We start from the raw sequence: 13,582 nt of genomic DNA, 5'->3' as shown, positions 1-13,582 counted from the left end.
TGTGGGTCTGTTTATGTTGTGACAGCAAGAGACTGGTCTGCATCTCACTGGCCAGGTGCCAGGAAAGCTGTGAGCAGCCCCAGCCAGGCTCGGGGTGACCACAGGGCCTCTGTGGCAGGGAGGTCCAGCTCTGCCCTCAGGACCTCCAGGGAAGGGGCTGGGAGTGACACACAATAGGCAAGCCCCAGATTGGGGCTTAGCCTGCAAGGGTTCTTGGCTTCACCCAGGAAAAAATTCAAGGGCAAGCTGGAGGTAGGAGAAACAGCTTTATTGCAGGGGCAGGGTTACAGCTCCATGACTCCTTCTCCCCAGGCAGAGAACAGCAGTTCAGGGTAGTTCTGCACCATATTTATACCTACTTTTAATTGCATGCAGATTAAAGGCTGGTTTATACAGAGATTTCTAAGGAAAGGGTGGTCATTTCTGGGTCATCGGGTCTTTGCCACAGAAAAGGGCAGTAGCTCATGAGTGTTGCCATGGCGATAGTAAACTGACATGGCACACTGGTGGGCATGTCCAATGGAAAGATGCTTCCACTCTGTCCCTGTTTTAGCTAGTCCTCAATTAGGTCCTGTGTCTGAGCTATCCCTCCAGAGTCAAAATCTGTTTCTTACCTCCAGAGGGTGAGGGATGCCCCTTCAGAGGCCACCTCACCCTTCCACCCAACCACACTGTCTGTAAGCTGGGCCTGGCCCCCAGCTCTGCAAGAAGGTGAGTTAAGTTGGGGTGGCCTCAGGGCTCTGGGAGGAGCAACCCTGATCCTGCTCCATGCTCCTGTCCAGGACTGGGGTCAGTGACATATCAGAGACCCCAGGGAGGCCCATATACCCTGATGACAAGCCCCAGGTACAACACAGAGACCCAAACCACTGCTGAATCACCCTGTGACCTTTGTAGGTATTAAGCTCTTGCCCTGTGTGTTAGTCTGTTCTCACTCTGCCGATAAAGATATACCCGAGACTCGGTAATTTATGGTAATTTATAAAGAAAAAGACGTTTAATGGACTCACAGTTCCACGTGGCTGGGGAGGCTTCACAATCATGGTGGAAGGGGAAAGGCACATCTTACATGGCAGCAGGCAAGAGAGAATAAGGACCAAGCAAAAGGGTTTTTCCCTTATAAAACCATCAGATCTCGTGAGACTTACTTATTCACTACCATGAGAACAGTATGGGGGAACTGCCCCCATGATTAAATTACCTCCCAATGGGTCCCTCTCACAACACATGGGAATTATGGGAGCTACAATTCAACATGAGATCTGGGTGGGGACACACCCAAACCATGTCACCGTGTGCCCAGTGCCCAGCTACAAGCAGAACCCTGCCTACCTCTGCCTGGAGCTTGAAATCCTATAGAGAGGGTGAACGTTAAATACCACACCAGGCCAGGCATGGTGGATCACACCTATAATCCCAGCACTTAGGGAGGCCAAAGTGGGAAGATTTCTTGAGGTCAGGAGTTCAAGACCAGCCTGGGCAACATAGCAAGACACTGTCGCTGCAAATTAAAAAAAAAAAAAAAGTTAGCCTAGCGTGGTGGTGGCTTGTACCTGTGGTCCCAGATACTTGGGAGACTGAGGTGGGAGGATCACTTGAGCCCAGGAGTTGGAGGCTGCAGTGAGCCATGATTCCGCCATTGCACTCCAGCCTGGGCAACCTAGCGAGATCCCGTCTCTAAAATATAAACATAAAAAAGCACCACAGCAATCGTGTGGAGGAAGGAGATTCCAGGCTGCTCTGAGAGTCCAGGACCCAGAGACCAAAAGGGCAAAGAGAGCAGGGAAAGAGAGAGAAAGAGGGAGGGAAGGGAAAAGAGAGACAGAGAAAGAGGTGAGAGGGAGAGAGAAGCAAGAGACAGAGACAGAGAGATTGTCTGCCAGAGCTTCATCTGTCTTTATTTGCTGGTGAATAGGCGACACGTTCCTTAAGCCAGAGCCTCTTCTTCCAGGCCCCATTGGCTCTGGGATGCTTCCTCCAGTCACAGGTCCTGGGCCCAGCAGGCACAGTTCTTTCAGCAAACAGGGAGACCCGGGGTGGGGCAGGTGCCTGAAGTCAAACCTTGGCAGGAACCACTGGGCAACTGTCCCAGGCAGGGAGTGTGAGTATGTTTAGGCTGGAGAAATGTCCTTAGCCCTTTTATTCCTTTTGCCAGGGCAGGAGTTACAAAACCACGTATCATTCCTTCCTTCCTCCTTTCCTTCATGAAACAAATCTTTTTTTTTTTTTTTTTTTTTTTTTTTTTTTGAGACGGAGTCTCGCTCTGTCGCCAAGGCTGGAGTGCAGTGGCCGGATCTCAGCTCACTGCAAGCTCCGCCTCCCGGGTTTACGCCATTCTCCTGCCTCAGCCTCCCGAGTAGCTGGGACTACAGGCGCCCGCCACCTCGCCCGGCTAGTTTTTTGTATTTTTAGTAGAGACGGGGTTTCACCGTGTTAGCCAGGATGGTCTCGATCTCCTGACCTCGTGATCCGCCCGTCTCAGCCTCCCAAAGTGCTGGGATTACAGGCTTGAGCCATTGCGCCTGGCCAATTAGTCTCAATTTTTAATTTTTAAAAATTATTTTAATTTTTTTTGTGTGAAAAAATACCTCCTCTCCTCGAGGAAGTAGACCAGCAGGCCTTCATTCCCCCAGAACCAGTGGCAGAGATGGGATCCTAAGACAGAGACTTGCCTGCATTGCCCAGGACACCAACATGTCCTGCCCCAGAGCTGCCCCTCTCCCCGCCGAGGTCTTCCTCCTTCTGTCTTAAGGGCAGACCCCACGCCCACTGATGCCTTTGTCTTTCAACCAAGGGGCTGCTGAGTTTGGAGGGTGTGAACTGAGCTTAGACGCTCCAGGTGGGCACCCTCAGGTGCACCCTGAGAAGACCCCCGCGGGGCAAGGTGGAAGCTAGGGAGGGAAGCAGAAGGGCTGAAGGACGACAGGGGCTGACTCCCCCTGGCCATCACCTTCCAGCACGAGACTCTGACAGTCACAATTCCAACGTCAAACCTGGCCTTCCAGGCCCTTGGAAAGGAATATCTGTCAAAGTAGGAAGACAGAGCCTGCTTTAATTAACAGCTGGTTAGCTCAATGCATAACTTCCTCTCTCTCTCTCTCTCTCTCTCTCTCTCTCTCTCTGTCGCCCAGACTGGAGTGCAGTGGTGCGATCTCGGCTCACTGCAACCTCCGCCTCCCCGTTCAAACAATTCTCCTGCCTCAGCCTCCCGAGTAGCTGGGATTACAGGTGCCCGCCACCACACCCAGCTATTTTTTTTTCTCCTGTGTTTTTAGTGGAGATGGAGTTTTACCATGTTGTCTAGGCTGGTCTTGAACACCTGACCTCAGGTGATCCACCCACCTCAGCCTCCCAAAGTGCTGGGATTACAGGTGTGAGCCACCGCGCCCGGACTCGATGTGTAACTTTTAAATAGACTCATGGGATGCCTTCATTTGTCCTCTGGTCCCTGGATCCTGCCATAGGAGGGCCTGGATGGGACCAGCAGAGTCTAGGGGGAGGGGGAGAGGGCTGTATGAGGAATGTTTGGGGAAAAAGAACTTCCAAGCTCGTGCCAGCAGGGTGGACAGGCCAGCCCGAAGTGTGTTGGATGGAGCCAGGGTGGCAGATGCTATGGGTCCCAGAGGAGGTCTGAGACAGGGCTGAGGGAGAAGGTCTTCCCCAAGGGGCTGGGTGTGAATTGGTCCTTAATATGGAGGACAGATCCAGTGCTAAACAGTGAAATGTGTCACCTCCTTTAACGTCACAGCCACCGCTCTCATTTTGGGGTGAGTCAACTGAGCTCCAGAGAGGTTATGTAACTTCCTCAAGGTCACACAGGCAGTTGGCGGTGAAGCTGAGGTCCAGACCAGGTCTGTGGGACTCGGGAAGCCATGCTCTGCCCCGCCGAAAGAGGCTCTGGAATGAAAAGCAGAGTTCACATAAACCCGGGGTGGTGCTGCCGAAGAGGCCAAGTGTGAGCAAAGGCTAGGGGCAGATGAAGGGCAGAGCAGATTTGGGTAAGGGTGGAATGAATCTCCCGGGACACTGAAGCAGCTGCCAGGTCAGGGATCTCAGAGGACTGTGATGCTGGAGGGAGAGGAAACTGACCCCTAAGAGTCAGCAGAGGAGGCAGGGTCTCAGTCTGGCCTCTCTGCACCGTCTGACTGTAGAATGACCTTTCTGAAGTGCAAGCCTGGCGTCACTCGTCCCTCACTCATGAATCTGCTGTGGCTCCCCTGTTCCTGGCCTCAAGCCTGAGCTCTGCCCCCTGGTGCTGTCACCTGGGTCCTTGTCCTGGCCGCCTTCTGCACACATAGAGGTTGCAGCCACAGGAGTCAGCCAGGAGATCTGCCCATTGCCTGGTCTCATCTCTGTCCAGCTGTGGAGGCTGGCTCCCCAGTACAAAACAGCGCTAAGTGTCTGCAGGAAAAGGGACAGTGCTGTTGGGGGAAGGGCCTCAAAGCCCCAAGGGGAGCCTAGCTCTTTGGCCTTGTGTGACCTCCTCAAATCTTCACCTCCTCTCACCTCTGCAGCCAAGGAGACAGGGCGGGCCCATCTGATCCTCTCCCCCGCATCAGAAAGGTCCTTGTGTGCATGTGTGGACACCGCTGCCTGCACTTCCAAGCTGTCCACAGGGCCCAAGACTCAGTGTAGGAAGCAAAGCACCCTGGGTTCTCAGCTAGGACGCTGCAGGGCTGGACCACGGTCATCTTCGTCTGCCCAAAATTGCCCTCCCTCCCCACAGCCCCTGGGGAAAGGGGACTCACCAGGGTCAGCCCAGTCCTGGCAGGAGCCTCCAGGTCCCCTCCTGGCTCACAGCTGAGCTTTGAGGGCCAGAGCTGGGGAAGGGCTGGGTAGACCCCTCACTGCCTGTGTGCCCAGAGCTCCCAGTCTGAGGTCACCTGCCTGGGCATTAAGGAGGGATAATTAGCTCAGGCCTCTGCTCACCTTGCCCCGCCCTGCTCCACCCTGTCCCCAGTTTGCCTGACCCAGACATGGCTGTCTCAAATTTCCTGCCTGTCTCCTCTGCTCTTGTGCCTCGGCCTCTGGCGGCTGCTTCCTGCGCACACCCCCTCTGTGGCCCGGCGTCCAGATCAAACCTGACATTTCTTCTGAAATGCCAACTGACTCTAGCCCCTGCTATACATGTGTGTGCATATGCAAGTGTGTGCATGCATAAGAATGAGTGTGTTCATGTGTGTGCACATGAGTGAGAATGTACATGCATAAGAATGAGTGTGCTTTGTGTGTACACATATGTGCACATGTGTGCATGTGTAAAAGTGTACATGCATGAGAATATGTGTGTATGTCCAGTGCATATACACATATGCACGTGTGTGTGCTTGAATATGTGTGTGTGGGTATGCATATCTGCTACAGTGTGTACGCACCTGGGCACATATGTGCCTACGGGGTGTGTGTGGTGGGGAAGGGACTGATACCACTTCAGAGACACCTTTTCTTTTCTCTCTCTTTTTTTTTTATTTTGTGTTTTGAGGCCAAGTCTCACTCTGTCACCCACGTTGGAGTGTAGTGGCATGATCTTGGCTCGCTGCAACCTCCACCTCCCAGGTTCAAGCGATTCTCCTACCTCAGCCTCCCGAGTAGCTGGGATTACAGGCGTGTGCCACCACGTCTGGCTAATTTTTGTATTTTTAGTAGAGATGAGGTTTCACCATGTTAGCCAGGCTGGTCTTGAATTCCTGACCTCTGGTGATCCTCCTGCCTTGGCCTCCCAAAGAGCTGGCATTACAGGCATGAATCACCACACCCAACCAGCTAACACCTTTTCTTCCAAAGCCTCTCTCCTAGGGACTAGAACTCATTTGAATCATAGTCCTTGGTGTGCCCGAGGCCCTGGACTGTGACTGAGTTCTCTGACTCTGTGGGACCCTCTTGTCCTCATCCCTTCAGCCCAGCTGAGCCCTGGGGTGGAGCAAGGCTGCAGGCTCAGACAGGACCCTGCCTTGGAGCCTCCCCTCTTCTAGTGGTAGGAGGCCCAAGGGTCTCCCCGGCAGGCAGGCCTGCTTTGGGACCCAGAATCTGGGCCTGAAAGCAACTTCTTAGTCCCCAGCCAGGCACCCCGGCCTGCCCCGCCGCCGTTGCCACCAGCCAGAGAAGAAAGTCAGGACCCCCCAAATCAGACGGTAACTCTGGCAAGGGCTTGACATGACGGCCACAGTGTGGAGGTGGCCCGGGCTGGGCTGAACCTCAGAGGTTCACACGAAGACACGCTCTTCTTAGCCTGTTCCCAGCATGTCCTGAAGACCCACAAGGGGCAACTCTCCTACCGGAGTGGCAGAAACAGCCCGACTCTGGCTTTGGGCTCAGCCAAGGGTGGTCAAGGTGCCATTGGGGTCCCCCAGCTTCACTCCTCACCTCCCTAAATCCAAAGCGCACCCTCCCAGCTCTGTCTCTTCCAGTCACCTGTGAGTGTCCTGTGGGCCAGGTCACGTCTGCGTCCCCAGCTCAGGCCAGGTGCAGAGCAGATGAATCACTGCAAATGAATCACTGGCACATGACAGGACATTCACGATGGGGGCGTGGCTTCTTTCCTGACACTGGCACATAGCTGGACATTCACAATGGGGGCGTGGCTTCTTCCCTGACACTGGTACATGGTAGGACATTAATGATGGGGGCGTGGCTTCTCCCCTAACCCTAAGAGGCCATGTTGGAGGTTATAGGCAGGGGCAAGTGGAAGCCAAGACAGGCCTACATCAGAACAGAAGCCCCCTGCCCACTCTAACCCTCCACACCTGCAGTTCCAACCACTCCCAAGGTTCCTGGAATACCTCTCTCCCAGACCGGCTTTATGGATTGTCAAAAAAGAATTTCATGAGGTTTTCAATTAATTGAATTCTGGGGAGATTTATTTCCAATGTTATTAATAAATTCTAATGCCACCTATAACTTTCAAAATTAACTTGCAATCGGTGCATTGTAAAAGGCAAATTAAATACTTTTTCAGGCAAGGGCTGGCAAATTTAATGAGCCGATGTGTCCCGAGGGAGATGGCTGGGCTCACACATCCCATCAAACACTCCTGCCATCAGCAGATAAGAGTGTGATCTGGGTGAGTGACAACTGGACCTCCGCATCCTCATCTGGGATGAGGGATCACAGAACCTGCCTCCAGAACCCTCAGATACCTGGAGTTGATGCCGTTTTTTTATTCATAGACAAATACAACGAAGGGGCCCTATGGCAGTTAACTTTGTGTGTCGACTTGACTGAGCCATGGGGTGCCCAGATAATTGGTCAAACACACCTGCCCTGCCCAGGTCAATTCATCTGGTCAGTCTACAGGAGAGTGGGGGCAGGCCAGCCTCTGCCTCCTTCTGAGTAGAGAACAAGGACGGCAGTGAGGACGGCAGGGAAGACAAGGAGCAGGGGATCCCAGGGAGGACCGCCAGGCTCACTGGAGGGAGGAGAGCCCTCCCCTAGGAAGGGACACAGCTGAGGAGTCTGAGAGATTTAGTAGGAGTTGTCTGGGTGAAGGAGAAGGCAGGGCAATTTGGGGAGGCACTAGCACATGCAAAGGCCCGGTGGTGTGAGAAGGGGAAAAGCACTGGAAATTGTTGGAAATGCTCTAGGGTGGAGCCAGCAGGGGAAATATGATAATGTGGGCTTATTACAAGGCTACAGGGATCTCAGGGGACCCCAAGGACAGGGACTGGAGTCAGAATAGGCCCCAAGAAAGCAGTACTGGATCTGAGTTAGTGCCAAGGCCTCAGTGGCAGCAGGAGATTACTGATTCCTATGGGCGCTGCCTGTCGCCTGTTTGTCCCTGTTTTTGTGGCAATGTGTCATTTTGTCTTGGCCTCATAGCTTCAGCCTGCTCATGACTTCTGCTGCTTCTTATGGCTTGCCATAAGAAGGCATCTCTCCTTCAGCAGCAGTCAGCTTTGCCGTGACCCAATATTCAAACTGGGTGTCAAGCACCTTCATTGTCTCTTCAGGGACACAGCACACAGGCTCCCTGGGGCCTCTCTAAAGATGGAGTTCTCAGACAGTACCTGGTGCTGTAACAAATATCCCATTGACCTCAGGGCGACATTTCTCAAAGCTCTAAAGACTGGGAAGTCCAAGATCAAGGTGCCAGCAGATCCAGTTCCTGGTGAGGGCTCTCTTTCTGGCTTGCAGACGGCTGCCCTCTTGCTGTGTCTTCACATGGTGGGGAGAAAGAGAGGAAGCAAGCTCTGTTGTGTCTCTTTGCATAAGGACATTAATACCCTTACGAGGGCCCCATCTTCATGAGCTCATCTAAACCTAATCACCTTTCAAAGGTCCCACCTCCAAATATCATCACACTGGGGATTCAGGCTTTAACAAACAAATTTTAGAGGCACATAAACAAGTGATCTACAGCAGTAGAATGCCTTGACCTTGTAGGCAGACAAAGACAGACCTCGGTCTGGTCTGGTCTCCCCTAGGCCTAGACACAGATACCTGATAAGGAGGGAGGATTCCAGGGAACCAAGTTCAGAAGCCTCATAGAGCAGGAAGTATGGGTTTTGTGGCCTGTTGATGGCAGAAGCTTCTATCTTAGGCTTAGGGTCTCCAGCTAGGCTCTTGCTGGGCAAACAGTGTAGTCTTTGCTTTGTTTTATAGCAGAGCTGCATTTTCAAACATAACCATCCCACACCCACTCTCCAGCTATTCAAGGACTTTGATGACATCCCTCCAGTTTCTCAGGATGTAACAGCGGCAAATCACTGTGCACTTTCTCACTTGCTGCCCATGATCCCCCATGCTCCAACCACAAAGCAGGTCCATATTGGGCATGAAAGGATCCTGGCCTTAATTTTTCTTCTGCCTCGTGGCTATAAAGGGAGGATTTTGGGTTTTTTTCCCCCCCAAAAAGATAAAACCGAAAGGTGCATCTTAATTAGGGAAGATGTGCAGTGAGACCAGACTGAACTCTACCAGGCACCAGTCTTTCACTGTGTGTGCACAATGCTTTTAAGGCAGCCCCGTTGCCATGGCGATTACCACATCTCAGCTTACTGAGGTGGCGTTGCAAACCTGTAGGGAAGAAACGGATTATTCAATAAATGATGCCGGGACATTTGGTTAGCTATTTGGAAGGAAATAAAATTAGCTCTTTCCTTCACACCATACATTCATATAAATTCCAGAGGATTTAAAGAATTAAATGTAAGAAAGGGAAATCATTAAAAAGCAAACAAATGTTTGATCTTGTGGGTACATGAAGACATTTTAAACCTAAAGCAGTAGAAAAAATAACAAAGGTTAAGGTAGAATTTAATACATAAAATTTAAATCTCTGTTTTAAAAATTATTTAGTTTGTTTATTGGGAAACTGCAAACAAGAATAAAATGGTTGCAAGAAATATGACAAAAGATTAATACCTCTAATATGTAAAAAGTAATTACAAATCAATAAGAATGAACATTCCAATAGAAAAATAGTGAATGAGAAATGCTCAGAAGATGAAATAAAAATATGTAATAAAATATTTAAAAATATTCAGCTTCATTGGTCATCAAATAAATGCCCATTAAAATATCAATGAGATTTTTTCCTAGAGCTTATCAAAGAATGTTTAAATGTAATTATAGCACTCAATCTCATTGAGTGGAGTAAAACTGAGTCTTCTTATTCATCTCACATGTGAAAATACAAGTTGGTATAAAATTTCTAGGAAAAAAGTTAACTTCATGCCACAAGAGATTTTAAAATGTTCACACTATTCAGCTGGTAATTTCACTCTGAAGATGTCCTAAGGTGCTGTCCAGGATTGAAGCCAAAAATGTAAATGTGATAATATTCACTGTAAGTATTTAATAGAAGTTTATAATTTACTAAAACACATGGGCATGGTTAAACAAATTATGGTACATAAATATGATGAAATATTGTGCAGCCATTAAAATAATATTTTGAATAATATTTAATAGCATAGAAATATGTCTATGATATAATGTTAAGCAGAAAATAGTATACCATTTGGGTTTCTTAGCTGCCAGCAATAGAAACCCGCTCTGGCTGTCTGGATAAAGCGGAAAAGGAATTCACTGGAAGAAAATTGTAGGGCTTGGAATCAACAGGAACACAGGAGAACTAAACTGAGAAAGGAAGAAAAATAGAGAAAGAAATAGAGGAAGAGAGAGAAAGCAAAGAAATATAGAGAAAAGAAAGAGAGAAAGAAGAATGAATGAAAGAACCAAGGAAGGAAGGAAGGGAGTAAAAAGGCAAAACAGGGTGAACATCCATCAACAGCTATACTCATGGTACCAAAGTAGACATATGGTTTGATCCCAAGTCAAGGCAAAATTGGCTGTTCAGAAATACCAAACTCACCCGGGAATCTCAGTGCTCCAACCCTTGCAATGTTTCCTTCTTACTCACACAAAGTAAGTACTTACCAGGTTGGGCAGCCTTTCACCACCTTGTAGCCCAGGCACTGAAAGAATGTAGCCTCTGAGATTGTCACAACAAGGAAGACAGATGGAGGAGGCTCCATGGGAGTGATGCTGTAGTTTCTGTTCACAGTCCATTGGTCAGCAGTAGTCATATGGCCCCCAACCTCACTGCAATGGAGGCTGGGATAAAGAAGGCAGTGAGCCAGTTGAGGCTGCAATTTGAAACACATGGTACACTTAATTTAGGATAATTTGAGGAAGATTTAATTTCAAGGAGACTATTTTTAAAGGTGTGGGTGGGCTGTAGAAGAACCAGAAGGGAGAATGTGGTGAGCTAGGGCTATTAACAGCCTAAAAGGATGAGGGTCAGATTGGATTTTCAAAATCTCAACTATGTGCTGTTTATAAGTAGCAATTTTGAATAAAAGATCACTATAGAAAATTTGAAGCATACAGTTATCCAGCTTCACCCAATGGACAATATATAGAACCACACGCCTACCAATTGCATAATATATGCTCTTTTAAAGTGTACATGGAACATTTTCCAAAATAGACCATATGCCTAGCCATAAATAAATCTCAACAAATTTCAAATGATTAAAATAATAAAATATGTTTCCTGACTACAGTGAAACTAAACTAGAAACTAATAACCAAAAAAAAAAAAAAAAAAAAAAAAAAAAATACCCCAAACCCCTTGGAAATAATCCACATTCTTCTAGATGATTCAATATGTCAAAGAAGAAATCATAACAGAAATTATAAATTCACGGAAATAAAAACGTAACATACAAAACTTGTAGGATGCAGTTAGCACAGCTCTTAGAAGAAAATTTACAACTCTGACTACATTAGAAAAGAAGGTAGAAAATGAATGATCTATGCTTTAATCTCAAGACACTAAAGAAAAATCTGCTGTAGTTTCTGTTCACAGTCCATTGGTCAGCAGTAGTCATATGGCCCCCCCAACCTCACTGCAATGGAGGCTGGGGTAAAGAAGGCAGTGAGCCAGTTGAGGCTGCAATTTGAAACACATGGTACACTTAATTTAGGATAATTTGAGGAAGATTTAATTTCAAGGAGACTATTTTTAAAGGTGTGGGTGGGCTGTAGAAGAACCAGAAGGGAGCATATTTAGGAAAAGGAGAAGGAAAACTAAAGGAAATAATAAAGATAATGGCAGAAATGAATAAAATCAAAAGCAAATGTACAGAGAAAATTTAAAAGCCACACATTGATTAAGATTAATAAAACTGATAAATACTTAGCAGGCTGGATCAAGAAAAAGAAAGGAGAAAACACAAATTAGCCATGCCAGGAGACATCACTACAGATCCCCAAGACTTTAATGATGTAATAAAAGGATATTGCCAACAGCTTTATGCCAATAATTTAAAAATTTAGATAAAATGGATAAATTCATTGAAAACACAATGCATTAAAATTGTCATAAGAAAAAATAAAAATTTGATATACTTTTATATCTGCTAAAGAAATTGAATTCATAATTAGAAACATTCCCACAAAGAAAACTCCAACCTCAGATTGCTTAAGTGATGAATTCTACCAAACATTCAAGGAAACTCATACAGACAGACAGTAGATTACTGGTCGCCAGGGGCTGGGGGTTACTTGCGTATTCTAGACATGTTATATAAATGGAATCATACAATATGTGGTCTTTTGTGTCTGGCTTCTTTCATTTAGCATATTTTAAAGATTCACCCATGTTAAAAATGAATAAATAAAGCTTTATTCTTTTATTTATTTATTTTTTTTTTTGAGACGGAGTCTTGCTTTGTCGCCTGGGCTGGAGTGCAGTGGCCGGATCTCAGCTCACTGCAACCTCCGCCTCCCAGGTTCACGCCATTCTCCTGCCTCAGCCTCCCGAGTAGCTGGGACCACAGGTGCCCGCCACCTCGCCCGGCTAATTTTTTGTATTTTTAGTAGAGATGGGGTTTCACCGTGTTAGCCAGGATGGTCTCGATCTCCTGACCTCGTGATCCGCCAGTCTCGGCCTCCCAAAGTGCTGGGATTACAGGCTTGAGCCACCGGGCCCGGCCAAAGCTTTATTCATTTTTATGGCTGCATAATATTCTACCATATAGATAAACCAGATTCTGTTTATCCATTCCTCAGTTGATCAATGTTTGGGCTCTTTCTACTTTTTGACTATATGAATAATGCTACTATGTACATTTTTGTACAAGCTTTTGTGTTGACACACGTTTTTGCTTTTCATGGATACGTATCTTAGAGTGGAATGGCAGGGCGGTTTGGTAACTCTCTGTTTAGCTTTTTGAAACACTGCGAAACTATTTTCCAAAATGGCTGCACCATTTTACAATTCCACCATCAATGTATCAGGACCTCAACTTCTCTATCTTCTCATCAACACTTGTTATTGCCTTTTAAAATTTTAGGCAAATTAGTGAACAAAATTATTGGGATAGAATTCCCAAGCCAGGCCAGGCGTGGTGGCTCACTCCTGTAATCCCAGCACTTTGGGAGGCCAAGGCGGGCGGATCACAAGATCAGGAGATCAAGATCGTTCTGGCTAACACGGTGAAACCCTGTCTCTACTAAAAATACAAAAAATTAGCCGGGCCTGGTGGTGGGCGCCTGTAATCCCAGCTACTCGGGAGGCTGAGGCGGGAGAATGGCATGAACCCGGGAGACGGAGCTTGCAGTGAGCTGAGATCCCACCACTGCACTCCAGCCTGGGCCACAGAGCGAGACTCCGTCTCAAAAAGAAAAAAAAACTTAATCCTAAGTATTTCCTTCTTTTTGATGCCACTGTAAATGGATTTGCTAAAACTTTTTCAGGTGGGCACAGTGGCTCACACCTGTAATCCCAGCAGTTTGGGAGGCTAAGATGGGAGAATCACTTGAAGCCAGGAGTTTCAGACCAGCCTGGGCAATATAGTGAGATCCCTTCTCCATTATAAATTTAAAAATTAGCTAGGTGCGGTGGCAAGTGCCTGTAGTCCCAGTACTTGGGAGGATGAGGTTCGAGGTTTGTTTCAGCTCAGGAGTTTGAGGCTGCAGGAAGCTATGATTGCACCACTGCACTCCAGCCTGGGCAACAGAGTGAGACCCTGTCTCCAAAAAAATAAATAAACAAAATATAATGACACATATTCAGATTGTTTATTGGTAGTCTATAGAAGTAAAACTGATTTTTGTATGCCAACCTTATATCCTG

General features: G+C 47.6%; 1 long non-coding RNA gene across 1 annotated transcript; it reads right to left on the bottom strand.

Annotated features, from left to right (window-relative positions):
• Positions 1-6,828: 6,828 nt before the first annotated feature.
• LOC104681194 lies at positions 6,829-10,532 on the bottom strand. Its single transcript, XR_750545.1, has 2 exons — positions 10,378-10,532; positions 6,829-9,012 (listed from the first exon to the last, which is right to left on the bottom strand). It is a non-coding gene; the product is annotated as an uncharacterized LOC104681194 (long non-coding RNA).
• Between the last annotated feature and the right edge of the window lie 3,050 nt (positions 10,533-13,582).

Source organism: Rhinopithecus roxellana, chromosome 6 (assembly GCF_007565055.1).
Source record: "Rhinopithecus roxellana isolate Shanxi Qingling chromosome 6, ASM756505v1, whole genome shotgun sequence".
Lineage (NCBI taxonomy): Eukaryota > Metazoa > Chordata > Mammalia > Primates > Cercopithecidae > Rhinopithecus > Rhinopithecus roxellana.
The sequence above is the reverse complement of the archived record's forward strand: the minus strand, read 5'-3'. Positions and strand labels throughout refer to the sequence as shown.